Source organism: Coccinella septempunctata, chromosome 8 (genome assembly GCF_907165205.1).
Source record: "Coccinella septempunctata chromosome 8, icCocSept1.1, whole genome shotgun sequence".
Lineage (NCBI taxonomy): Eukaryota > Metazoa > Arthropoda > Insecta > Coleoptera > Coccinellidae > Coccinella > Coccinella septempunctata.
The window spans coordinates 23,114,804-23,141,029 of record NC_058196.1 but is presented as its reverse complement, the minus strand read 5'-3'; the positions used below and the strand labels follow the sequence as shown (position 1 = coordinate 23,141,029).

At 37.5% G+C, this 26,226-nt stretch overlaps 1 protein-coding gene across 5 annotated transcripts in view; it reads right to left on the bottom strand.

Moving 5' to 3' along the window:
- LOC123319522 (autophagy-related protein 16-1) overlaps positions 1 to 26,226 on the bottom strand; it is a 646,240-nt gene that overhangs the window by 236,808 nt on the left and 383,206 nt on the right. The window lies entirely within an intron of this gene.

The following is a 26,226-nucleotide window of genomic DNA, read 5'->3' as shown; positions in this document are numbered from 1 at the left end:
TTTTCACATTTGGATAATCATCAAAATATAGTAATTCTATTTTGAAACATAATTTCGATCCCAAATATCTAATAGTTGCTGGATCATTTCGAATATTTGCATCTGAAGTTGTAAACTAGGAATAACATTCTGCATAATAATCTGTTACTTCATGGGGTGCTGATACAACTACTCTTCGAACGGCAGCCCTAGCTTTGGTTTTTTTGGCTGCTCAATATTGTTTCCTCGTGTGAGTTAATAGCGCTCAAGTGCAAAAAATTGATGCACAGCTGAATCTTTCTATGAGAATTATAACTGAAACTATTAGATCTTCTCTATATCTATATCTATTTCTTTGAAACGTCACATTTTGAAACTATTTCAACCGTTTCCCAAAAAAAAACATTTTGAGCACTTAAAAATGAAAAATAAAAATGGGTATTTAAAATTTAAAGCGTTTCATTTTGATTGCACAAGTTGAAGCTCGCCAGTATGTACGCGCCTATAGATCAACAGCTGTTATTTTATAAACAAGCTGATCGGACATTGTTCTTTTCATTGTCTTGTATGCGCTGTTGCCAAATCGTAAACTCCGCACAAAGCGATTTAAATTTTAAAACCCCATATTTAAAGGATGATTTTGAATAGTTCCCGCAGTGAATTTGAAAAAATCATGAAAGAAACTCATAATTATTCAGTTTGAATTCGCATAAGCAGTGATAACCCAAATCGAGGAAAATTCTCCATTATTGTTTTATGTTAAAATTTCTAATGTTCTTTATCAAAAAAATAAACCACACTATCAATTATGATCAAAATGAGAAGGATCCATCCTGCAAATATCTGCTTCCGTCGACGTTCAATTCAGTGGCTACGATTTACATAGATTATCAAATAAATGAGAAATAAACATTCTTCCAGATTTATTGTTATCTCGGGTGGAAGTGCATCTTGAGTAGATGAGATCGTAATTTGACTCGATTAAGCGACGAGATGGCATTCCCGTGGAATTCGATGAAGAGTCGACAGGATTTGTTGGAATCTCCTCAGGTGAAAATTAATATTAATAAAATATCGTCGGCATTATTGCGCATTAATTAAGGATAAGTCAACGTGATGATGGATAGATGAAGGAGCGTCCAAGTTTAACCCACACACTCGGATATTCTATTGAGGTTGTTCCAAAAATTCCTAATGCAGAAATGGGTATACTCCATTCAATTTTATTTTAGCACTCGGTTGGCCATTGAAATTTGACACATTTCACTCTGTATAGTACGAAAATGTGGGTTTATGACGCTTGTCAAAACATTTCTAGGTTTCGAATAAGCGCTATGTTGTCCGTTCTACGTTTAATTTTCTGTTATTACGTATTTTATTACAATGTCGAATCTCTTCGGAAAATATGTGAAGAACATAACTGAAGTTTATACCAACTGATTGAAGGCATACCAAATGCAGTTATTCACATAGAAAATACAAGAGATCATTATAATATCATAATATGCACTAGCTTGATGAGAGTTAATGTTCGTTATCTTTTTTGGCTAAAGTTTGAATCAGTTGTAGATTTCAAAAATATTAACCCGAAAATGAAAGACACATGATTCAGTGATTAGGAATAAGTATCTCCCGAAGGAATTAACAGATTATTACAAGAATGTTAAATTCTTCAACCAAAATCATCTTGCATCAATATAAGTAAAAGGAATTAAAGGAAGTTTCAAGTCAAGATGGACTTCACCTTTAAACAAAAATTTAACATGAATAAACAATTATTAACAGGAAAACTGGCGCGTATTTGTGGCTGTTCATCTTAATACATTGATATAATAATAGTTAGGTATTTATTGCTTTAATGTCCAGTTTCATAATCGAATTTAAAGTCACTTTAAGCTTAAAGCTTTCTTTAGTGACATTTTTAGTTGGGTTAAACTTTAGGTTTGATTATGACACCGGCCGTAAGACATTTACAATGTATAGGACAAGTCAAATGAAAAATAGAAAAATCAACTATTCTACGATGACATTCATCGAAAACCTGTACTACGTAAACTTGTCGCATTAATTCACTCAAACATAAAATTCTCAAATGCAACCACTTTTTTGGATATCTCAATAGAAGGAAATTCTTTGTCATCCTCTTCATTCACAATTTTTCTGATTGTGGAAATATTCAGCTGAAATGTAAGTCTTTTAGATTCAGATGAAACTTTATATAAATTCTCTTACATTGAATATGTTCGCTACCGTCTGACGTATTGTGGATTTTAGAATATCAGGGTATAACTATTTGAATGAGCGGACCTGAATTCTTAATAGGACTTCCTGAAACCCTGTTTCTTTCTTCAATCACTTTCGGCATTTTCGTGATAAAAATTGATATTAGTTGTGGCAACGGCGTTATGACATTAACGACATTTCATGAGTGCCAACCTTACTCCGTTCTAGTTACAAAAACTTGAGAAAATTATTTCATGGCCAACCGACTGCTAAAATAAATGTGCGAATTTTCGTTAACAACAATTCATTGTTTTTTTTTTATTCCGAGTACTTTATATTTGAAAAAAAAATTGTTAAAATAGCAAATTATTTCATTCCACCCAGTTCTTAAGCTGGAAAAACTGTTGTCTCCCTGATCCAATATGTAGGTACATCATTGTTGAACAGTTCCCAAAATTAATGGACACCATTAAAACACAACTGATTAATTCTATTTTGATTATTGGAGGTTTGTGAGTTGACATGATCAAGTCCATCACGAGCAGCTCGAAGACTGCCTGTACCTACCACCAACAAAGAACAAGATTAAGCACTTTCACCGCCTGTACCATCCATAAAATGGGACGTTCCTGCATGGCATTCGGCCTCTAATGAATCGTAACAAATTTCCAGGGGCAAGCGCTATCACTCCGCGTTAATTCCACGTTAAACTTTTATTGACGTTGACAATTATTAATCGGTCGATTACGTCCGATATCATTACGACGCTGGAATTCTTCACAGGGCGTTGTTGATGTTTATAAATCCAAGATGAAGACGACAACCTGTGATTAAACATAATTATTCTTTGGACGGGTTGCTGCCTTGATTGCAACCGAAGTTTTAAGCCATACAAAATAATTGATGGTGATCAAGGGAATACTTTATTTAATGCGATTACTCGCTCTTTATAGGGTTATACCCGAGGTTACGCTGAATTTGTACGCAGAGATTGAGTGGATATTGGACAATAAGTTGACAGGTGCAGAAGCCTTATCGGAAAGACGGTCGTAGTCGTTTTTCGAGCAGGATTTGACGGAGATATCTGAAGATATTGTCTTGCATGGTGTTATCAATATTTATAATATTTAATTTATAATTTATGATGATCCTTTAACTATTTTTTTCATTTATTTTATTTATTAAATTTGAATTATCAATATCTTATCTAATGGGGCTAATTTCAGGTGTTAAACGTTTCTTGTTAATTTGTTTCAATACCTAAAATTTTCATCGAATTTGCCAATGCTGGCCAATTTTCAATTCAGTAATGTTTGTCCTTCCGATGTGTCAATGTGTTGTCAATTTCCAATTCGCAGATAATTTATCGTATATGACGATAAAATCACTTAAGAAGAAACTGTTAGTTTTTAAAAATCTGAATTTGAATTACGAGAATGTATTGATATCTATTTAACCTAGACCAGTTCGATGCATAAAAAAATATTGCGTTACCATAGCAACGAACAATCACTCCTTAGGAGTGTCAGTGTGAAGTTTGAGGTTAAAAAAGTGAAGCAGAGTTACGCAATGAATTAAAAGAAAAATCTCCACCGAAATTGTAAAAATCGAAAATGGAGTATCGAGCTATCATCAAGTGCCTGTATTTAAAAGGGTTAAGAGGTAAACAGATTTACCAAGATATGCTTAATACCCTTGGTGATCAAGGTCCTTCGTATGCGACCGTGAAAAATTGGACTGCAAGCTTCAAAAGAGGTAAATTTTCCATTGAAGATGATGACCGATCGGGAAGGCCAGTTTCTGTGACAGTCCCCGAAAATATCGATGCAGTTCATGACATGATTTTATCAGACCGTCGAATTGGGCTGAAACGGATATCTGAAGCACTGACTATTTCATACGAACGCGTTCATCATGTAATTCACGTCAATTTGGACATGAGAAAAATTGCTGCAAAATGGATCCGCAAATGTTTGAATGTTGAGTAAAAGCGTGCAAGGGTAGAAGCATCGCGTTCGATCTGTGCTCGATTTGAAAACGATGTAGACTTCTTAAACCGAATTGTTACTATGGATGAGACTTGGATACATTTCTACGATCCAGAAACAAAGCAACAATCGATGGAATGCCGACACTCTGGTTCTCCAAGACCTAAGAAGTTTCGTGTCCAAAAATCTGCTGGAATAGTTCTTGCTTCAGTTTTTCGGAATTGCCATGAAGTAATCATGATTAACTTTTTGAATAAGGGTAGAACAATAACCGGAGATTACTATTCGACATTAGTGACCACTCTACGGGAAAAAAATTAAGAGAAAAGACGCGGAAAGCTATCCAAAGTTGTTTTGTTTTTGCAGAACAACGCCCCTGCACACAAATCTCATGTTACCATGCAAAAAATTCTTGATTTAGGGTTTGAATTACTATAACACCCTCCTTATTCACCAGATCCATCTGACTATCATCTCTTTCCTCAACTGAAAAAAAGTTAAAAAGGTCGTAAATTTACTTCCAACGAGGAGGTAATAAAAGCTGTGGAGGTCTGGTTTGCAGAGCAAGAAGAAACATTTTTTTGAGAGGTCTAGAGAAGTTGCAGGTTTGCTGTAATGAATGTATCCAGATGACAGGAGAATAAATTGAGTAATAAAATATTTTGGCATTGAAATTTTGTATGGCTCTATAGTAGGCTAAGCTAAGAATTTTTCAATATATCCTCGTAATTGCCATTTTACATCTTTGTCCATTTTAGAGGCCTGAAGAAGAATGAGTTGAAACCGGTTGGCGTTGTTTTTGAGAAAGTGGTTTTGTTTGTACCCCAGACCCTCTTCCTCTAAAAACTCCTATATTATCACTTTATAGGTCAAAATTTTATAAAAACTACTTTCAATATCCAAAGTATATACCGGTAATGGCACATACCTGAATCGAAAAAAAATGAGTTCAATAATACCATAACCAACCGTGGGTATCTACGATTCGGTCGAGTTGAAATCCATATATCCGATAGCTATATGCGGCTATCTCTCCATTATGCCAATTCCGAATTACGATAAGTGAACGTGGCCTTTTTCGGAAGAGCCTCTCTCCCCTGACGCACGCCGAAAAAAAATTGGAGCGACGGCGGACGGTAAGTAATTCGCGGGCTTATTTGAAGTCGTAAAATATGCGCGAACAGCTACAACGTTTCAAAATTCAATTTCTGACGGGCCTCGAATATATTGCGGTTTGCGACTTCGTTCGTTTGCGGTATTTATGTTCGCATTCATTTTTATCACGACCTTTCGCTATATGTTGCGAATTGTCCAGTTACGGAATTTAAAAAAGAACGGTAACCGTAATGGTTGATGGTCTTGGAGTTCCCATAAGTTTTACAAAACGACGACTTAGAATGTTTCAACTTTTCCATGTGAAAAATTTCATACGTATGTGATTGCAAAATTGGGAAACTCTCACTGCCAACTAATCAATTCACCTTCACTTTCATCCATGATTGAAATGATCTAATTAGAACACTATCAGGCAAGTGGACAACTTTTTATTCTCCCGATTCTTTCAAACGCAAAATTTCACCAAATTTTCGGCAGCATTTGCGCCTTTATCAAGGCTACAAAATGAACAGGACATATGAACAAAACTGCATTAATTTAAAATTCTCATTAATACGAGGATAAATTGAAAAATTCCCAGCCTACTATTGAACCAAACAAAATTTCAATGTCAAAATATTTTATTATTCAACATATTCTCTTCTTATTGGATGCATTCATAACAGCGAACCTGCAACGTCCATAGACCTTTAAAAAAAAAGTTTCTTCTTGCTCTGCAAACCAGACCTCCACAGCTTTTATTACGTCCTCGTTGGAAAAAAATTTACGACCATTTAAACTTTTTTTCAGTTGAGGAAAGTGATGATAGTAGGATGGAGCCAAATCTGATGAATAAGAGGGATGATTCAAACCCTAAATCACGAATGTTTTGCATGACAACATGAGATTTTTGTGCAGGGGCGTTGTCCTGCAAAAACAAAACTCCTTTGGATAGCTTTCCGCATCTTTTCTCTTCAATTTTTTGCCGTAGAGTGGTCACTAATGTCGAATGGTAATCTCCGGTTATTGTTCTACCTTTATCCAAAGGATAACTGCATGGCAATCCCAAGAAACTCAATGAAGAACTCTTCCAACAGATTTTTGGATACGAAACTTCTTCGGTCTTGAAGAACCACAGTGTCGCCATTCCATCGATTGTTGCTTTGTTTCTGGATCGTAGAAATATACCCAAGTCTCAGCCATAGTAACAATTCGGTTTAAGAAGTCTACATCGTTTTCAAATCGAGCAGATATCGAACGAGGTGCTTCTACCCTTGCACGCTTTTGGCAACATTGAAACATTTGGGAATCCATTTTGCAGCAATTTTTCTCATGTCCAAATTGACGTGAACTATATGATGAACGCGTTCGCTTCAGATATCCGTTTTAGCCCAATTCGACGGTCTGATAAAATTATGTTATGAACTGCGTCGATACTTTCGTGGACTGACACAGAAACTGGCCTTCCCGATCGGTCATCATCTTCAATGGAAAATTTACCTCTTTTGAAGCTTGCAGTCCAATTTTTCACGATCATATACGAAGGACCTTGATCACCAAGGGTATTAAGCATACCTTCGTAAATCTGCTTATCTCTTAACCTCTAATACAGATACTTGATGATGGCTCGATAGTCCAATTTTTCGATTTTCACAATTTAGGTGGACATCTTCTTTCTTTCAATTTATTGCGTAAGTCTGGTTTAATTTTTGACCTCAAACTTCACACTGACTCTTCTAATGAGTTATTGTTCATTGCTCGGATAACGTAATATTTTTTTTATGCATGGAACTGGTCTAGGCGAACTGGATATCAATACGTCCTCGTAAAAACACACAACGGACATAATGAACACAACTAAAACAACATGAATCAAAGCTGCAAATGACAATATATTAGTTTTTTGACAATTGTATTGCTGGTTTGCACAAAAACGGTAATTTGATCTTTCAGAGAACACAGACAAGACGCTATTGAGAATGCTGACTTTCAGGTAGAGACCTTGCAGAAGTGATCACCAGATTGTGATCCTGGATTATTTGAATACGCCAGCAAATGCCAAGTTCAGCAACGAAGCCAACATCGCCAAATGTCACGATAGGATACGGTAAAATCCAAATTACACCCAAAGTACGATGGCACCGAAGCTACGCAATTTTAATCTTTTCGTGTACTCGCCTAAGAACGTTCCCACAATCCCACATCAATCCTGAAGGTCGTAATTTCATCGCTCCGAAACGGAATCGCTTCCTCGTGGCTATCAGATCCCCACGGCCGTATAGAAGAGCCTCATTCTGTAGAGGTGTATGAATTCACACGCACGGTTCCTTAACGAGTAGTAATACCTATATCATAATTAACATACAACAATATGCTGCGCGTCGGGAACATGGAGATCATCTCGTCTTCCGTGAAAACAATTGCCTGGTATGCAACGTAGACAAGACGGAAGCTCGTCAAGCTGATATCCCGGACGATATGCCGAAAATGGGGAAGATTTCACTCAAGGCCTCGTTTATGGTCACGTCGATGAATATAATGAGGAGAACGCTATTGAAAGCATGGAGTTTTCTGGTGTTCAATATAATTGCAAGGGGTAGAAAAAGCTACTCTGAGGTTTTTTCTCGTGAGAAACTTTGTACTTACATTCTAATATTGAAAAATAAACGAAACAAAATTTCAATGTCAAAATATTTTATTACTCAACATATTCTCCTCTCGATTGGATACATTCATTACAGCGAACCTGCAACGTCTCTAGACCTTTCAATCAAAATGTTTCTTCTTGCTCTGCAAACCAGTCCTCCACAGCATTTATTATCTCCTCGTTGGAAGAAAATTTGCGTTCTTTTGAACTTTTTTTCAGTTGAGGAACGAGATGATAGTCAGATGAAGCCAAATCTGGTGAATAAGGGGGGTGTTCTAATAATTCAAACCTTAAATCACGAATTTTTTGCATGGCAACATGAGATCTGTGTGCAAGGACGTTGTCCTGCAAAAACAAAATACCTTTGGATAGCTTTCCGGTTCTTTTCTTTTTCATTTTTTCCCGTAGGGTGGTCATCGATGTCGAATAGTAATCTCCGGTTATTGTTCTACCCTTATCCAAAAAATCAATCATGATTTCTCCATGGCAATCCCAAAAAACTGAAGCAAACTTTTCCAGCAGACTTTTGGACATGAAACTTCTTAGGTCTTGGAGAACCAGAGTGACGCCATTCCATCGATTGTTACTTCGTTTCTGGGTCGTAGAAATGTACCCAAGTCTAATCCATAGTAACAGTTCGGCTTAAGAAGTCTACATTGTTTACAAATCGAGCACAGATCGAACGCGATGCTTCTACCCTTGCACGCTTTTGGTCAACATTTGGGGATCCATTTTGCAGCAATTTTTCTCATGTCCAAATTGACATGAACTTTACGATGATGAAATATTCAGCGCTTTAGATATCTGTTTTAGCCCAATTTATTGGACGGTCTGATAAAATCATGTCATGAACTGCATCGATATTTTCGGGGACTGACACAGAAACTGGCCTTGCCGATGGGTCATCATCTTCAATGGAAAATGTACCTCTTTTGAAGCTTGCAGCCCAATTTGTCACGGTCGCATACGAAGGACATTAGTCACCTTGTAGAATTATCTTCGAACTAAAATTCACCTTGTAGGCGTATCTCAACAAAATTCATATTGATTCCCAGGTGACTTTGTTAAGAAGCAGCTACACATCAGAGATATTTGCAGTGATCCTTGTTTTATGACATAAATATAGCATTCAGTCAGAGCACAAATATAGAGCAGCAGTGTAGCAGATACGCTCCAATATCCGTCTCAAACATGGAATACATCTCCTTTTTAAAGAGATCATCTATGGTTCGAATAAGGATCAAGCAAATATTTGTTCCATATGTTCCAAAACATCACATATTAGTTCGGTGTGGTACTTATGTAAACGAATAGATTCGGAAGAGAATAATCAAGAAATTGGTGTACAAAGTAATATCTCTATAGGTATCAGCTACTGGGTTCATAACTGTTCTCCAAGGGAAATTAGAAGATTATCACGTATTCAACTTGTGGAACAAAACGCCCAATGAACAACAGAAGTGTGTTCAAGAAATTATCTTTTTTGTTTTAAATTTCCTCCTGTGCTTTGGGCAATGTTTTTCGATACTTTGTTTCGTTCTTCGGAAGCCACTCTCGAATTTTGTCGCACCTTCAACAGGATACCCTATGTAATTCAGTCCCCAGAAGAGCTCATAGAGTAAATCACAGTTTTCTGCAATAATTCAGTGGTGTATCTGAACCAGGTGTATCGAATTCGGCCGGGCCCATAACCTGTTGAATTTTTCGAAAATGAACATATCCGACTGATCTCGATTTCGGACACATAAACGCGGTTAACGGCGTATCCAGCGCATCTTCGCCATTTATCACCGAATTTTTTCGTGAAGTACATGGAGCAGTGATGCATGCAATCACTCAGCGCGTATAACCGCACACGAAAATTAGCTGGGAATGAGCCGCAGACAATGGAGAATTGTACGAGGGCCCTTTCAGGAGTTACACATGTCCGTCACTGCTGGGAAATCGGGAAATGACCGACTTGCGAAGGCGAATAGTTGTCTCGTGTGATTAAAGTCACTGCGTTGCGCTAACGGTACGGGCATGTCCTCCGAGACAATCGAGATAAGATGTAATTAAATACCTCAGATTAGCAAACAGTGCCACATAAATACAATTAGAATTCAGCGGCAATTATTACAGGAATACCCAAGTGGGGAATGATTTAACTGCTTGCCACCGACTTCGCTCGGATAATAACCCCTCACTTCCAAGTTCCTTTTGACGAGAAATAAATAATTTTTTTTGGATGACCGAATGTAATAACTCTGATTGACAATTTTCAAATGTCACAAGTGAAGGTTATTGATATTTTATCTATGTTAATACTTCCGAATCATAGGCGCATAGAAATATGCTGTAATATTACAACACGAGAACCCCCACATCTTTTCACGGGCAAAATGAATAACATCGCAATCATAGTCGAAAATCTTGTGCCATAAAGTAGCGAGTGAAGATCTGATAAGTGGCAGCTAACGAAAATTGTGCGAACGCCTAGTGGTCCCCTGACAGGCACATGCTTGTGTGAAATTATCTTGACATTGAGAGAATAACCACCAGTGAAATGCTGACAAGACACGCCATCTTCAAACACCAACAGCGAAGAATATGCGATACCTTCTTGACTTTCTGCAGAGTCAGAAGTAAAGTTGAATTGAGTTAAGATTCACAGAGCTACCCATTTTGATTTCACTATGTATCTACTATGCGTCTTAGTCTATCCATTTTTCAACGACGAAAACGGTTCTCGTGGAAGGGTAGAGTTGTGTTGCTCTGATGATGTCCAATAAGACCAAAACTTTGGTCAGCTTCTACTCTAGTTCGAAGGAATGGTTTTTGCGTTCATGCGCTGAATGTATTTGACTAGACCAGCCAGATAATAGCACGTGTCGATAGTTATTATACATTGACAAATGCTGCGCATCTTGGTTATTCTTGATTATATGCCTGAAAGCATCGTTTATTGCATAGAAAAAGTTTGGAGCATATAGATACATGCCCCCATTTTCGTTCTAGGCATCACGGAATGTAATATAGCTGGCTTGCTATAAGGCTATAAGGCCCAAGCTAGCTGCCCTTCAAGGCAAGGGTGATGAAGATCTGGGCTCATCAAAATAAGGCTATCTATTCAATTTCAGAGTATGTTTTGGTCGTAGTGTTCTTGACATTCTTAAAAATTGCAGGTTTCTTGGAATAACCAATTCCAAAGAAAATTTTCAACTCATTCAATTATGATATATGTATATCGAAGTATTTGGAAAGAATTATCAATTGTTTTCATTCGTCGAGCATACCTATAGTTTTATCATGATCTATGTTTTTTACTATTTTTTTAATAAAATTATTGAGTTTTAGGTTTCCAAAATAAGACGTCACGAAAATTAGTCATCGAGCCGTGACAACCATGAAGGCACCATTCCAGGTGATATTATACAGTTTGAGTCTTTGACTTGTATATACATTTTGACAGCAGATTCTTGAGATCAAAAGAAACACTTTTCTCTTGCCATTTTTCACGATTCAGATGTAAAGTTTTTGTAATGAGCATTATATATAGCATTTTAACCAAAACTAGTTAGTTTATCATTAAAACAAGCATAAACTAAATAGTAGTAGTAAAGTAGTGGTAGGTATTCATCATACAATAAATGAGTTACCGCAAGTTCAATAAATATGGAACATTTTTCTTTTGATTCCTATTTCATTTAAGAAAATATTAATAAATTCAGCTTGCAACCACTCATATGAGCCCTGAGATTAATCTCCAATATGTTTATGGGTAATCATTGATAACAAACAGAAATACAGCTGTGCCTGGACTCTGGAAGCCTAACACGATGTCCGTGACTCCTAGCGCGAATATACAGGGTGAATCTTTGATTCGTACAAATATTTAAACAATAGATTTTTGAGGTCAAAAGAAACACTTTTTTTCACATATCCATTTCAATTTTTCATAATGAGCTGTGCCACTCATAAAAAACAAAAAACCTTAAGAAAAACTAGCTAAATCTGTGACACTACACATCTATCGTTCTTTTAAACAGTTTCATCCAGCCAAAGTACCCAATTTTTCAAATTATGAAGTATACTTTCATTTTACAAAACGCTCAAATATTCATTAGATGAATACTACTGCAGAAAATTGTTTCTTCTGACGAGTACGAGTCAACTGTCAGCTTTGTTTCTACGCATTCCCAATAGCTGAATATAAACGCAGTTCCCAAGTGCTTCGCCTTTCCACATTCCACCAAAACCCTCCAAACATTTACGTTCAACGGGGAATACAAGTGATTCCGATAGAACCAAGTATGCGGTTTCATCTCCCCCCATACACGACCAAGCGATGGCAATAATGATAAAAGCCCTTATTACCGCACACGGCTCATGAAATTCGCTCAAGTTCATAGAGATAGGTGAACGATGGCCGACTGAGATAGGAGACGCTCTCTTCTGTGTCGGCGTTTTCACGAGACACCGGCACAGTACCTGAGGGCTATGCAGCAGGTCAAAGGTTATTGTTGGAGGCGTACGATATGGAAATTCCGTGGATGAATTTCGATGGGTCAGGTCGGCGTAGAAAAATCGCTGGAGGAATCTCGAACGTGAGTTTTTGCGCTGCGAATTTCGGCAATTCGACACACACTCAGGCAGAGTTAAGGGACGCTGAATAATTTGAGAGGATGACCAAGGAGGAGGAGAACACCAAGGTTGCATTCTTTGTCTGACTTTTAGTTGGACCCCAATTCCGCCATATTCTTGGGACATCGTATTTTACTCGTTTATATCTAGTATGCACTTGATACCTATCGCTTCTTTTTGATTAATTTATGTTTTGATAATTGATCTACGTTTTCGTGGACCCTGTATTTAATATGGTTATATACAAAGAACATTTTTAGTGTATCATTTATTGATTAGACACAGTCCAAATTCGAATCAATTACATAGAATAGGGACGAAGCTATAGTCTTTCATGTAAGTGCCTCAAACTGTCAAGATATAGTTAAATAAATAAATAATTTCAAATAACGAAGTTGATAGCTGTGCAGAAAAAACGAAACACTTTGTATAGTCATTTACTTTATAAATCATTTAAGGAGATGCTTTACTTAAAAAGAGGAAAGTTCTATTTGAAACTCTTTTTTGTAAAGTCAATAGAATTAGAGTAATAGACCGCTGCCCCGTGGCGCGGACACCCTGTATGTTCATACGAGACCACTCGATTAAATGCCTTCTCCGGAATATGTATTTTATGATATTTTATAATTCATTCAGATTTGCAGATCTCTCTAGGTTTTCTCACATGGAAATGGGTATGTAGAACCAGAATTGAACTAACTCATGTCTTTCTCATTGATAATGAATGCTGATTCATTGTTTTCCCATGATCATCTCATTTATTTGAATCAGTTTATTTCATATTCCAAGTCAACTCTGATGTTCACCTCTCTAGTACATATGACTAATTAGTGTTGTCGAGTTTAATATGAATGAATCCTCATGTTCTCCAGGGTGAACCCTGTAATTAGTAGTTTTCCTCGAGATGAACTTCTCAAATATGGTTCAACGGTTAGTGGTGAGCCATGGTAGTGGTTGACAATCTCTCGTTCTTCTCGTTCTGGTTAAACTCTGGAAATTCTGACATGGTAATCGTGTACTCTCGCAATTGGTACGATCTGCTCATTATACTTTGTTCATTCATTGATATATTTTCATATTCATCCATCTCAGTCGATAAACAGATTAGTTCTCAAGCCTGCTTCTCTTCTCGAAACCAACGATTAGTGTTTTCCTCATTTGTACTCTCATTTTGTACCTCTCATAATTTATCAATTGTATATTCTTTTTTTTTTATGGACGTTCTAATTGTGCTCACTTGTAAGCGGTCCGTTTCTGTAAATGTTGTATTCATTGATAAGTTTTTGCACTCTTCAGGACCAACGTTATTCAACTGATTCTCCGAACTCGCACAAGCTTACGGAGCTTCTGAGGGGTACTTTGGTACTTATGGAGAATCAGGATAATATGAATATAACTATCATTCGGGGGTCATTCGGGGCAACTGTGCGCACTTTCGCCTTTCAAGCCATACCCTGTTTCAAATGTTGAAGCTAGGAAAATTAAAACATATTCATAAGATAGAGAATTTTCTAATCTATCAGAAAACATCAGAAAGCAAACAAACAAAAACGTTTTCTTTCCGCAAAAAAGAATTTAATAGAGAAAGTCGGAGTGCGTTCACATGCCCCGTATTGCGGGTAAGTGTGCGCACCCTCACGGGGTAAGTAAACGCAGTGCTTAATGAACCACACAATCAAAACAAATTACAAAATAATGTCATCAAAATGTTACAATATCAGAGAAATGCTGTTTATTGTCAATACAGAAGCGCCTTTTTACAAGCAGTGCATTATTGTTCGTGCCACAATTCTTGGTGAACACAATACTTGATACATTCCCCTGTTGGTGGCTCTCCATATTTTTTTGAACAAATAGGACAATATTGATCGAGTCTCAACCAAGAAAATCAACAATGTCATAATTTATTCCTCACTGAACTAATGCCCATATAATGAATCTATGCGCACACTTACCCGCGCACACTTTTCCCAGTAAGCCAAAATTTGAATTGACGTTCTTATAGAGTTGAGCAGGTAAGAGAACCTAAAATTTTTTATTATATATTTAGATTAATATGCCCATGATCGAATAAAATATTGTTTAACACTGAGGGCCTCGGAACTTGGACCTGGCAGAATTTGCACAGATGCTAAAAATTAAGAAGAAAACTAGTGAATTTGATTGATTGCAAATAAAAAGTTAAAAGAACGTGGCACGGCGCACTCCTATGAAAAATCAATATGGCGATTCTGCGCCCTTGCTTCACCCAAATGAACCCCTCTTTCATACATTGCATAGTCGAGATATACGCACTGCGCACACTTACCCACTGCGCTCAGTTACCCCGAATGACTCTATATGAATATTCTTGCTCTTCTCATATTCAAATTCTCATGTTCTTGCTCTGCTCATATTCAAATTTTAATATATTTTCTCGACACACATTTAATGTATTGATCTCATTGGTGACCAAACTTGGACAACTTAGTTTCCACATCTTGGCCTATGTCAGTATACTCGGTCTTCTCATTAAAATTCATTATTCTAAATTTCTGTTTTTCAGATGGAATAAAGGGGCTCTAGCATTCTATTATAACTTTCAGCGTTTTTCTCTATGCTGTTGAAGTACCTAGAGTTCGAGTCTAGCAGAAAATACCCCTAGCCATCATCACGTTACTAGGAATTTTGCGGCTAGTAAATAGGCCGTATTTCAAATAGGATTACAGCACACTCGCGTTGGGCCGTCGACGAATTCCTATCTCGACCTCACATGAAAGGGAGGGGGCCACGAAAAATGTCATTAATATTAATAAAACATTTCCGGCCCGTGGTGGCTCCGGCGCCCAGACCGCAAAAGCAATAATTGTTGCTCGCCGCTGAAGGTATTTGATGTAAGGTCGGTTTTGCAATTTAAATCCGTTCGAACGGCCGATAAATAATAAAGCGAGAAATAAAACGGACCAGTGACGTTCCATAACGCACCTTGTTGATATTCATTGCGTTTATTGAAAGAACGGCGCCAGGATATGAGGAAGTGGAATAGAGAATTTTATTTATTCACTGATCATTATTCTGGATGAAACAATCGGCCAGCTAGAATGTTCTTAGTTTACCTTATGAGTTAAATAGATGATGGAAGACAAGGATGAAGGACGCAATCCTTTGGTCAGCGACACTATCTGCTTATGGATCCTGTGCACTCATCAGAAAAGTTTAACATTGAGCGAAAGAAATTACAAGAAACACCATACATAGTACAAATAATATGGTTTTCATCTAACTGTTTGGCGTCCAACTTGGACGATTCGCTGTATAATATCAATGAATCACTTAAAACTTTCTCCCTAAAAAAATATAGAATATAACATAACCTGTCAACATTTTTTCCTTTCAGAGGGTCTTCAATGGGGAATTCTTTCAATTTGGGTTATCACAGCATAAGCAAGTTCAAACTGAATAATTATGAGTTTCATTCATGAATTTCTCAAATGCACCGCGAAAACTATTCAAAATCATTCTTTAAATATGAGGTTTCAAAATTTGAATCGCTTCGTTTCTAGTTTACGATTTGGCAACAGCACCTACTAGGAAATAAAAAGAACCTTTACTTGTTTCTAACATAACAGCTCTTAATTTACAGCCATCATGAGGCGCGTACTCACTGGCAAGCCTCAACATAAAAATCCCATAAAATTCTACGACCTTCCTCGTTCCTCGCAGACTTCATGGACAGCTATCCCTGTCTATCTCATCAAGATATTGTATTCGTTGTCCTTTATCATCAACGCATATTTCAGTCGATGTTGCCAACTTGTGCAATAGAAACGAAAAGCTTTAAATTTTGTATACTCATTTTTATTTTTCATTTTTAAGTACTTAAAATAATTTTTTTTGGGAAACGGTTAAAATGGATATTTCAAAATGTGAGGTTTCAAAGATATTTCTTAAAAGATGTAACGTGGTCACCTCGGAGAAAACTTATCTCGAGCGCCAGCTATTCTTTTCACTAGGAAGAATAGCAAACCTACCAGAGTAGCTGCTAGTCGGAGACAGAGTCCGCTGTTATCTAGGGTGGAAGCGATAACGAAGTAGTCGAAATAAAATTATGTACTAGTTTATTCACACCTTCGGAAACTGATTATATGTACAACGGAGATATGTGTATGTATGAAATATGAGCGACTCTATCAGCAAACATATATTCGGGAAATTCTATTATTCTATAAGGTTGTTCAATAAAATGCGCCAACCAGAACCTAACGGAATGAATACTGAGGATGACCTCGCGAAGTGAAATGACTTGCTATACGGTATCAGGATGTAATTAATTGTATTTCTCAAATGAAAAGAAATACAACCAGGGCGGATCTATTCGATACTTTTACTCACTACACCAAGGGCTAACGCTCCATGACTGATAGCGAAGAATAGGTCTATTTTTAACGCAACTACGGGATTTCACTGACGACGAGCGGTATCTCTTATTCTCTAACCCAAGGGCTTACGCGCGATGACTGATAGAAAATAAGAGATTTCTGATTCAACACTTATAACGCGAACAGGGGGGTGCACGAGAGTTTCCCTTCAGTACCCCAAGGTCTTACGCGCCATGACTGATAGCGAAGGGAAAAGTCAGACTCGCGAAACAGGGTAAAGTACGAAAAATTATAACAGAAAGCGATACAGTACAGCAGTGTCAAAGTCAAAAAAGTAACCGGTGTAGACCTAACAAAGAAACTGAACAGTAAAGACAAGGATCTACCTCCTTTGTTTCAGGCACTCGCGGAAAACGAACGAAAACTAGAAAACCAATTCCTAAGAGCACTAACTTCGTAATACAAAATTTATTCTACAAATTTGTTGAACGGTTTGTCGGGCACACAATTAAAGTCGAATCGCAGAAAAGTACGGAGCGTAAACTAACTAAAGAGACTGAAGTAAAAGAGCAGAAATCAAAAAGTAAAAGAGAATCAAAAGTCGAGTGACCGTCTCGGGAGAAAATCTGCTTTTATATGCAAATCCAATTCCAAAATGCGACAAGAATGAAAATATCAACATCAGAAAAACGTCGAAATCTTCAACGGCATGCAAGAAAAACAACGTTAAACACAGATAAACGGTGTTTTACATTTACTCTGCCTATCGGAATGAATGTACTGAATATTTGAGAATTAAATATTTTCAGAGGCGGAAATATGAAATGAAAGGAATGCACTAAAATGAACTCCAATTTTTCTCAGAAAACTTGAGATCATTACAAAGATACAACATTTTCGTCAGAAAGAGTATCACCTATTCGTTGTGCTGTGCTTTATCATCTTGAAAATAATCAACCCCTGTCCAGTGAAAAGCCGCTCTTTCATTAATCAAGACACAGGGTGCTTTAAACAAAAGTATAAAACAGAGAAAGAAAACAGGAGTCCTGGAGAAGGAGATCACAGCCTTCAAGTTCTGGAGACCAGTATCAAACGAATCTATTTCGATGTCAACAAAGTTGAGAGTATCGCTAGGATTTACCAGGCTTCTCATCAATTTCAACTCCCAATAAAACGCAGAGAATCTTATTGAAATAAAATACGCATATACATAAACGGCCGTATTATCTATGTCGCGACTTTTTTCCGTCATTATCATCTACCTCTACATAAGTGCTGCCATCAATTCAGCCATCATTTCCACGCCATCGATTCATTCCGCATTACCGCCGATCTACATGTTAATTTCGATTTGATTGATATTTGTATGGACGTGCTTTTTCTCCCTGAATAATTATATTTGCATTCCGCGTCGAACCGTAATATTTGTCAATTAATGCAGAAACTGCACCGGGAAATACGCTTTCAAGAGAAAATTAGTGACATATGCACTACATATTCTAGGTGGCGAGAAGGGGGTAGGGGGCCAAAGAGACGGGGGGAAATCAATGGCAGTTGAACTGGGTTACAGCAGCGGGACTCATTAAAATCTAATTAATAATTGTTTTCGCGGTTGTCGAATTATACTGGCATATTTTCTGGTTTACATCGATTATCTTCTCTCGGACGTTTTGAAATGAGGCGGGGGTTAGGGGGTGGGGGGGCCGGCGGGATATTTTGATGTGATCGGAAATTTATGTATGGAACGAAATTGAATTTTGTGAACTAGCAGCTCATTTCCAGCAGAATTGATGGATGAGTTGACGTATGCGATTTCCGATAAATATATGAAATTAAATATAAATGCGCAAGTGCGTGATGGATATTTCACGGTAATATACGAGTCCGGATTTGAAATGATTAAAAAATGCTGCATGATTAAAAAATAGCTCCACTGTAAAAGTACATAATAGCCATAGTTAAACATGCATATACGGAAACAATAGTTTCCGAGATATGTTTTCGAAATTTTGTTATTGCATAGAGCGGATTTTGCCCATTGACGAATTCAATCGACACATTCGGTAAAACTACCTCGAAAATTTCAGCATTTGTGAAATTTGAGAAACATCAGAACTATTTATTTATATCTTCTCAATTTTGTAAATATATTTTTCGGTGATACCATCTTCATTTAGAAATCAAAAGAAATGTCAACATGTGACATGTAATACAATCTGTATTAAGTGTGGATAAATGATGGGACATGAGAAGATGTAACTATAAAAAACAAAAAAACTAATCTCGAATTCAATTAAAAAAATTCATTTTTTTTTCGTTTATGAAGATAAGGGAATACGAGGATATACCTATATTGAAAAATTCTTAGCCTACTATAAAACCAAAAAAAATTTCAATGTCAAAATATTTTAATACTCAACATATTCTCCTCTTAATTGGATACATTTATTACAGCAAACCTGAAAGTCTTCAAACCTTTCGAAAAAAATGTTTCTTTCCGCTCTGAAAACCAGACCTCCACAGCTTTTATTACCTTCTCGTTGGAAGAAAATTTACGACCTTTTAAACTATTTTTCAGTTGAGGAAAGAGATGATGGTCGAATGGAACCAAATCTGATAAATAAGAGGGGTAATTCAAACCCTAAATCACGAATTTTTTGCATGGCAGCATGAGATTTGTGTGCAGGGGCGTTGTCCTGCAAAAATAAAACAACTTTGGCTAGCTTTCCGAGTCTTTTCTCTTCAATTTTTTCCTGTAGAGTGGTCAGTAATGTCGAATCTCGTGTCGAATAGTGATCTCCGGTTATTTTTCTACCCTTATCTAAAAAATCAATCATGATTTCTCCATGACAATCCCAAAAAACTGAAGCAAGAACTTTTCCAGCAGATTTTTGGATACGAAACTTCTTAAGTCTTGGAGAACCAGAGTGTCGCTATTCCATCCATTGTTGCTTTGTTTCTGGATCGTAGAAATGTACCCAAGTCTCATCCATAGTAACAATTCGGTTTAAGAAGTCTACATCTTTTTCAAATCGACCACAGATCAAACGCGTTGACCTTTGCACCCTTTTGGTCAACATGCAAACATTTGGCGATCCATTTTGCAGCCATTTTTCTCATGTCCAAATTGACGTTAACTCCTATATGATGAACGCGTTTATATGAAATATTAACGGCGGGTTTCATAAAACTTTTATTGCCCGATCAACGAATTGACAGCCACTCGATTTCAAAAACGAATTCACTAAAACTTTTTCATTCTTACATATATTGAAGAAGTAGTATTTGAGAGTCATTGAATGGACGTACATAGATCATAATTTGATGCGAGAATGGTATTCCGAATTCTCATGACTGAATTATTGATCGAAAATAAATTGACGTTTATCCGTCAATCAAGCGATGAATCCCCGATCGAGCTTTATGAAACCGGGGGTAAGTGATTCAGATATCCGTTTTAGGTTCAGTAACTCTTCTTCTGCGAGCACTTCAACGTTTCAGATGTAGATAACGTTTTAAGGGGTAGATTCAAGATTTTGAAGGGACTGTTTTTGCCTCTATGCCATCTACAGCTCGTCTTCCAGTTGCAGAGTTCCAATGAACTTCCTGAATTCTTCATTTTTTGCCTGAGCTATTCTCATTAGGTGCTTGCTGTAAGGAATCCAGTGAAAAGGTGTAACATATTCTTTCAAAGATCCATATACTTCTTGATCTCGCAGCGTTGAAGTTCCCAAACATGTTTTTGGAGTGTAACAGTCTCGGATAATTCCTCCAATGTGATTCTCTTTGAGGTTTTTCCTTCTCCTCTTTCCTGTTGGTAGATTTTCCCATACCACAAAAAGGTCCCGGTCAGATGAAATACTATGCTTTCTTTCTGTTCTAAGTGATGGTAATATCTGAAGAAATCATTATTTTGATTGGAAAATAAAATACTACAGACATATGGCAAATGCCCTCGATATATCTCTTGCCTCTTCAGTTTTTGCTCCCATTTGTGACACCCAATGTTTCGAAGAAGTGTTTCAAACATATTTAGGAAAAAAATCCTCAACCTCAAGAACTGCCTATCTGGCAGGACAAAAATAGACGTGACCCAACGAAACATCCCATACACAGAACAACAACAACCATAAGTCCATGCAATTAAACCGACCTACTATTCATTAAGAACCGCGTAATAAACTGAAACTGGAACCTATGGACGAAATTACAAGTGACCGTATCCCGCTTTACGACCGACGCGAAGAAATTATGCACCTGACTCAGTTCTTCTTCACCGTTGCTGAACATGTCAAATTGCACTCGACCCCACGAAATCGTCTCCGAACGCGTCCCACTTCCACCGGTGGAGGTGTTCCATATGTGATTTTAATGGCCGCCATTAGGCACAGTGCAATAAGTGCCATACCGGCGGTGTTCGATGAGAATGCGAGTAGCAGAATACCGGTCATAATGAGCGCAGTTCGAGAATGAGACGACGAGTGTTTAATTGGGTCGCAAATGCCTGCTTCAAAATTCGCCGTGATTGGGCATTACGAAACTTCGGACATGGATATGGATACGTTTTGCATGTTCAGATGGTAATCTGCGACGGAATTGCTGGAATTGTGTAAAACGTCTCCTGGTGCTCTTCCGTTCTGGTACTTGACAATAAGCAATTAGTCACTAGATTCTATAGATAGGTAAGATTAGAGATGAAGCAGCAATCAGGAAACGCAAAAACGTGTTCCAGTGTAGGCTGAATCGGTCATGATCCTTGTAACACTGTGGTAATGAGAGACATAATGTCGAGTGACCTTGTGATATAACATGTCTTATATTAATATACGAAGTTCCAGCTAAAAAATATCTCTCTCCGAAAGAAGACATCATTCAGCCGAAGTGAAAAAAAAAATTTAGAAATAATCTTAGTTAGCAAGCTCCTGAAGAATAAACATATTGACATCGCTGCTAGCAAATCAATAAACGCTATTCTGTGTTCATATCACTAGAGCTATGATTACATGCCTTGCAGAGGTATTGGAAATCTTTATTGATCTCACACTGTTATATCTATATATTATATTTTAATGAATTTTTTCTCTTACGCATCTCCTCTTAGGTGGGGACAACCACCTGGATAAATTTAATAGAAGTTGATGTTGAATTAACGTCAACAAAATCATAAAAAATTAGTTCATATTTGGTGAAAATGGTATAAAGCTTTCTTCAGGATGGAAGCTAAATTTAAATACTTAATCAAAAATTATCCTGTGCCGAATAATAAAAATGAACTGATTTTAGGCCACCGAAGTACCAATCAGAAGCTTCATAGCTAGTTCGGAGAGCTGTGAAGGCATTGTTGCTGTGTATTTACACCACAGCAATGCTAATGTTAACCTAACAGTGAATGGGCTTGTTCGAAAAGTCATTAGTTAAGTGTTAAGTATGGTACTCCAAATACTGTTATTAGTTCCACAAATGTATGACGTAAATTTCATTTTTTATAAGTCAAGTGGAGAAATGTACATAGCTGATGCTCTAAGTAGACTTAATGCACCTAATTCAATTGATGAAAAGATCATACCAGAAAATTATTATGAAGCTCCAGTGACTCTTGAAAATTTTCCAATCAGTCAAAATAAGCTACTCCCATCAGGGAGCCACAACATGTAATCCTTATGAGTAAAAACTATGTTCAACTTTTATTTGATATGAATTCCTCGAAACTGACTTATAACACAGTATTCATCACCCGGTCGCAAGAAAAGAATTTTTCTATTTGTAAAAAAACCACTATGGGAAAGAAGCTTAATAACATGTTAGTTAATTTGATCAAGTGACAACCTCGTCAGATTTCACAGACGCGTTGGCCATAAGGTCTGCGTGATAAAAAAAAATAGGGAAATTACATACTCACACGTTTTGTTGCTATTAATCGTAGAAAGCAAAAACTCACCTGAAAAAAAAAACAATATATCAGTTTCGTATAAAAATTCATCATCATCAAAATATGAAATCTCAAATCGCGCAAATTTTAGATCTATTGCAATGTAACCGTGAAAGTTTCTTGTTGGAATACATCGGAACCACAATTTCATCATTTGTTATGTCCAACTTCCCAGTCAACGTTTAATGACAGATGTGTTTGAAGCATATAACTCAAAATTGATAAAATTCAAAGGCCATATGTGCACATATGGCAGACTATCGAAACTGAAATACACGAGTTGCACTATTTTCTTTGCCAGTACTGGAACTTGTTTCGCTATCCCAGTAGCTTCTTCAGTTGGGCAAGGGTGAAATACACACAGTCTTTAGCAGTAGGTATATCAAAGTAGTCTCAATTCTATAACGTTGCACATACTTACCCTCCAGGAGAAATGCCCGGGTTTAAATTGATTGTATGATTGATAGTGACGATGATGCATAAATGCATCAGTTCTTTGCTTCGTCCAGCCAACGTAACGTTAGTATCATTTTCATCCACTTGAAGAAGCTATTGTGATAGCGAACACTTGTAGTGATAAACAGCTCATCCTTGTGAAAATGTTGTTCACAATTCAGTTTCTTCAGATGGATTGTCATCAAGTATCGGTCACATCAAATCAAATTAATTGAAAAGAATAGATAATGAAATTGAAAAAACTGGATTTATGTTAGGCCATTAGCCTAATGAAACCATCCTCAGAATATCTAGAGTAGGTACAGGTAATGAAAGATTTAAAAGTCAGAGAGCCTGGTCCTCTCTAAACAAGTATATACATCTCATCAGCGAACCTACTTCGTGATGTTATGATAAAAAAAAGTAAGTATGGAGAAGAACTTTTACACGATGCTTTGTAAAAGGAAAGAATGGGAAAAATAATACACCACCCAGAATTTCAAACTTAAAACCATTAAATGGTAAACTGACGGTTCAACACCACGACAGTGGCTTGCGTTGGAATATACGAGGCCAACACCAAATGAACACTATCGTTAGGTTAGGTTAGGTTAGGCTATCGTTAGGCTCCTGCTCGAGTGTTTTACAGGCAGAAATACTTGCAATCGAAATATACGTGGACATAAACCTGAAAAGAAACTATCAAGGATGTGACATAGTGCTCCATTCTGAAGTCAAGCTGCTATCAAAGTACTGAACTCCTATGTCATCTACCCAAACATGACATGGGAGTGCCGAAGGAAACTCAACGAAGTAGACAAGACCAACAAGGTCTCTTTAGTCTGGGTTCCAGGTAACTCTGGAATCAAAGGGAACAAGCAAGCCAGCACAAACGCCACTTACTGGCCCAGAGCCTTTCTGTGGTATAGGAAAATGCATCTATAACGAAGGCTTTCTGGAAAAGGAAGAAATTGAAGGAGACAGTCTGGAGACAGGAATGGATCATTTAAAAGAATTATGATTCAGCCTCTTTGAAGCACTTTCAGGTACTGGAATTCATTGTAACTTTGGAGCTGGAGGGTTAGCTGTAGATTGTGCAGATGTGAGAAAAACTCTGATGATGGGCACAATACACCTCAAGATGTATAACCATCCAATGGGATTGCTTCATTCATTTTCATTTCATTTTATTGCTGTATCCCGTTGCCGGGAATTAATCCACAAAAAGACATAAAAAAGAAGAGGTTTATAATTTCTTGGGGCTAATTGCGACTGTGTGCCCTCCTGTGACTGAAGAGACCCAACCGCGGCCTACAGATCCTTCCAAACTCCGGGCATGGATAGTCACCAACCAGATCTGGCCGCCGCTGAATTCTTCTCGAGTCTCCATTACAACTGTGCACCATAGATTTCCACTGTGACCTATCTAACGCTAGTTGTTCCCAGTTATGCTTGGCATTAATTGATTATAGGGATTGATGTAGTGTATCCTTAAACCGCTTATACTGGCCTCCTGGTTTCCGGGCTTCTTCTGCCAATTCACCATGCAGAGCTATTTTGGGGAGTCTTGTGTCTTGCATCCTCAGAATGTGGCCGCTCCATCTGAGTCGGGCCTCGTTACTACAGTCACAATTGTTGTACAACTCGGGCGTTGCAAGACTTCTGCATTCGAAACTTTGTGGAACCATCAGATGTGCATTATCTGTCTTAGATGACGTTGTTGCATTTGTTCAAGCTGTTTAATGTGTCCCCTGTAGGGCGTCCAACTTTCGCTTCCGTAAAGAAGCGTTGGGAGGACTACTGCTGTGTAAACAGCTGTCTTGGTCTTCAGATTGAGGTCGTAATTTTGAAATATACTCTGTCCTTTAGCTTCCAGAATGCCCGTGATGCCGAATTGATACGGTTGTGTATTTCCGTGTCTAGGTTAGCTTCATACTTGCTGAGGCTCAGACTATTTTGCTTTGATTCCAAGTTGGATATTAGCTCAAAAACATTAGCGATTTCGTCCATTTAATAGAGCTTGTTTTCTATGGATCTCGTGTGACTTCAATCCTTTCTCATATAGAGGTTCAATCATCGAGATAAAAGGCAACATCAATCCGCAGCTTCCACATTACGAATCAACACCTATCTGGCTGTAATTGCCGATAAATATTCAAACAATGCCCCGCTCACGTCCAGCCAGAAACAGACCGCAGAGTCTCCAGCAAAACGAGAACTTCGTGCGTTTTCACGTATCAAATGTCGAACGGTATCAAATTCCACTTATTCAACAAATTATCGCAGGCCGGCCTCGGGAACGGACACGTTCCGAGATAGAACTTATTCAGTTTACTCGATTAACAGAAAAATACCGGCGCGTCGTGTGCCTAATGAACGATTTCACGGCAATCGGTTCATTGAAATCTGGACTATGTTAATTGGACGTATCTCTTAGGCTGCGGACACTTTCTTTCCGATCTTCACCAGGCTTACCTTCTTTTTTTCTTCTTCTTTTTCTATTGGAGTAAGAATACCACGAATTGTCGACATGAATATTCCAATTGGACGGTCTTATCCAATTAAGGAATTTGTTGATAATGGGATATTTGAAATGGTTGTCCTGCGGACGATTGTTCCCTTGTACGTAATTCAATGTTGGAATTTCAGCGGAGGCTGTGCCTATTGCTAGTAAACAGGATGTGTCGAAATAGTTACGACAGAAAATGCGGAGGAAGATGCGAGAGTCAGCATTCCGAGTCAAGTTGATGAAGAATTTTTCTTGACGGATATATGTTTTTTGGGATGCTGAATCCGAAAATCATGTTATCGATTGGGATTGAGATATAACTACACCATGAAAATGGCGGAATACCATTGAATTTCAGGCGTTGTTTCAGTTTTTTTGCTTGTAATTCCGAAGCGACGTATCCCACAGAAGAAATACTCCCTACAATAATGAACGCTGAC